General features: G+C 57.0%; 1 protein-coding gene across 1 annotated transcript in view; it reads right to left on the bottom strand.

Moving 5' to 3' along the window:
* LOC104990790 overlaps positions 1–712 on the bottom strand; it is a 9,051-nt gene extending 8,339 nt beyond the window's left edge. Inside the window, exon 1 of the mRNA XM_010843108.1 lies at positions 327–712. The gene's annotated coding sequence lies outside the window, so the exon portion shown is untranslated. The remainder of the gene's footprint in view (positions 1–326) is intronic.
* Positions 713–3,272: the final 2,560 nt, after the last annotated feature.

The following is a 3,272-nucleotide window of genomic DNA, read 5'->3' as shown; positions in this document are numbered from 1 at the left end:
CAATAAGGTAGCCACTAGCCACACGTGGTGGTTTAAAATTAATTTTAAATCTAAAAATTCAGTTCCTCAGTCACACTAGTCATATTTCAACCTCTTGATAATCACGTGTGGCTAGTGCCTATCTTATTAGATGGCCCAGACAGAGAACATATACACATCCCAGAAAGTTCTATTGAATAGCGCTATTCCAAGAGATCCTGGCAAAAGCCATTGACATTCCCCCACATCAATGGGACTCTTTGCCTGGTTCCTGAGGGAACCGGGCTGGGTGGGGCGGGATGTAAATAAGACTGACTATGTGACCAAGGCTAACCAGGAGGGTGTACCTGTTGCAGACCCAGGTGGCCTCACCCCTCTCCACACCCTGGCCAGCTGGATGGGGGCCCATGGGGTGATGACGTGTTGGCCGGCGGACCGCACTCCATCCTTGTACGAAAGCCTCGAACCGAGTGTTCATCTGGCTCTAGCATGGGGGTCCCCAGTCCCCTGCTTAGGCTTCTTTGGGTCCCTTCCTTTCGGGATCCCACTAGAAAGAGTTCCCGCTTCAGGCAGGGTAGGGGCGGGTGTCCCCTCTCCCACCCCGCAGGCAGCCAGGTGAGGTCGGGGCTCTCTGTACACCCTTGCCCAACCTCCCCGGGCCGGGTTGCGGAGGGCTGGGGAACTTCCTCTGGGGGGCGCGCGGTGGAGAAGCCCTCCGATGGGTGCCGCCCGCCCGGTGCCAACTCGCCCGCAGGGCCCCCCAGCCCCCCGTCGCCCGCCCCCCTGCCCCGGAGGCCTCCGGGGAGGGGGCCCCCCCGGCCCACCGGGGACTCCGACGGGAGACCTCTGGACGCCCACCATCTTGCTCGGGTGGACGCTCTGGCCGCGGTCTCCTTGGGCTCCACTGAGCGACAGCAGCCACTAGCGGTAACCGGGGCGAAGAGGCGCCAGCGGCGGCGGGAGCCGGGGTCGCCGGCAGGGCGGCGGCGCCGGGGGGCTCGGCCGCCGCTCCCACCGGCCTCCGCTCGGACTCGCGGCGCGCACTTGGCCAGCTGTCACTCTCTCACCCTCCCCGCGGCGCGGGCTGCAGCAGGAGCGACTCGGGTTAGACCGCAGGAAGGATGCTCCCCGCCAGTGGGAGTCATTCATTCATCACAAGTATCCGTGGGCGCCTAGAGGAGCTCACTGGTGAGAGCCAAACAGGTGGATCGCTAGGGAGGCTATACTCTGGCAAGGGCTCTCAGAGTGATGAACAAAATGCTTTGGGATCACAGGGGAGCAGGCTGTCAGCTGAAAAGATTACCAGCCTGGAACAGCAATGAAGTTTCACAAAAGGGTCAGTGAGGTTTTACCAGGGAAAGGGCATTCCAGCAGCCGGAATGGCAGAGCCCTAGGGAAACCATCAAGAAGTTCAAAGTTCAGTGCAAGTTCTCAACGCTCAAGATAAGGGCTTCCCTGATAGCTCAGTTGGTGAAGAATCTGCCTGCAATGCAGGAGACCTGGGTTCTATCCCTGGGTTGGGATGATCCTTTGGAGAAGGGAAAGGCTACCCACTCCAGTATTCTGGCCTGGAGAATACAGTCCATGGGATCTCAAAGAGTCGGACACAACTGAGAAACTTTCACTCACTCCTTCTAGTCTTCCTAGGGAAATCTCAGGAGGTGGGTGAGCTGGGAAAGATCGTGGGGCATCTTAGTTCCCCAACCAGGGATTGAACCCAGTCCCTCAGCAGTGAAAGGGAAGAGTCCTAACCAGGGAAAATGGAAGTGAAAGTGTTAGTTGCTCAGTCCTGTTTGACTTTTTTTGCAACCCCATGGACTGTAGCCCACCAGGCCCCTCTGTCCATGGAATTTTCCAGGCAAGAATACTGAAGTGGGTGGCCATTCCCTTCTCCAGGGGATCTTCTTGATCCAGGAATTGAAGCCAAGTCTCCTGCATTGCAGGCAGATTCTTTACCATCAGGGAATTCCCAGGAAATCAATGTTTTAATCTAATGATCCAACGAGTTACTTGTAAGAGGGATGACAGAAATGGGGTGGGTGGGAGGAGGGACCTCTTCCTAGAACTTTCAGATGTCCAGGAGACCCTCTCCGCTGTGTGGGTTCCATGCAGGAGGAAGGTGGGGTTGTGGCACCCCCTTCCTCCCAGACCTGGAGGCCTGCAGGGGAGCTTCAGAGCTGAACTCTGGGGCCTTGGCAGCCCAGCACTTAGCCTCATTTTCCTCACCTGTGAAGTGGGAGTTACAGCTGGTGAGGAGGAATGGGCAGAACAGGAATGGGTCTGAGGACCAAATGCGGTGCTGGGTGTGGAGGCCATTTGCAGAGGAGGTGCCAGGGCACTTGGTGACCCAGCCACCCAGTCAGCACAAAGTCACCCGGAAATACCTTCCAGCCCCTGCACAACTGGGTACACTACTCTCCCACTCAAGGCCTAGGGCACACGTTGAGGTCAGGGCCTCTCAGGCTGGGAACTCCCCCCAACCCCCTTCACACCATGCTGCTCTCTGCCGCCCACTTTCTGCCTCTGACATTCACTGTGCACCCTGGCACCCAGGGCCACCGGGATGACGCATATATCATGGGACACGCACACACATGTGTTGCCGCTTGGCTTGTGGGTACACTCAGACAAAGGGAGACACCCCTGTTCCAGGATGGTCCCACACAGCCTGACAGGTCTAGAATTCTGCACCCCCAAAATGGCCAGGTGTGTGCTGGAGGGTCTTGGTTAGCATCTTTTAAGAGTAAACATTTTTATTTTGTTTATTATTATTTTTGCCCCACAGCCCTGTTTGTGGGATCTTAGTTCCCCGACCAGGGATTGAACCACCCTTGGCAGTGAGAGCTCAGAGTCTTAACCACTGGGTCCCTAGGGAATTCCCTAAGTTAGCATCTTGCAACAGAACAGTCACCCTGGCTAAGTGTCTCAGAGCAGCCCCTCCTCCCCGCCTCCATGGCCAGGGGTCCACAGCTGGGACCCAGGACTCGCTGGATGCTGCCTCAAGAGGCTGAACTGTTGCTCTGATCAAACTGGAACAAACCAGACTGAGTGATGGAGAAAAGACCACCCACAGGGGTCCAACTGAGACTGGGGCAGGGGAGCAGAGCAGGTGTCTCATGAAATAACATCACCCTGCCTACCACCAAAGGGAGCCAGAATCTGGGGAAACTCTGTCCTGCTGCTTTGCCATCACTGGGAAAGAATCACACGAAAGAGCACAGGGACACACACCCTGAGGCCCACAGGCATCCACACAGAGAGTGACAGGGACAGACGCCAAAGAACACACTCAC

The sequence above is a fragment of the Bison bison genome, unplaced genomic scaffold (assembly GCF_000754665.1).
Source record: "Bison bison bison isolate TAMUID 2011002044 unplaced genomic scaffold, Bison_UMD1.0 scf7180017864180, whole genome shotgun sequence".
NCBI classification, from domain to species: domain Eukaryota; kingdom Metazoa; phylum Chordata; class Mammalia; order Artiodactyla; family Bovidae; genus Bison; species Bison bison.
Note: the sequence above shows the minus strand (reverse complement) of the source record. Positions and strands in the feature narration are given on the sequence as shown.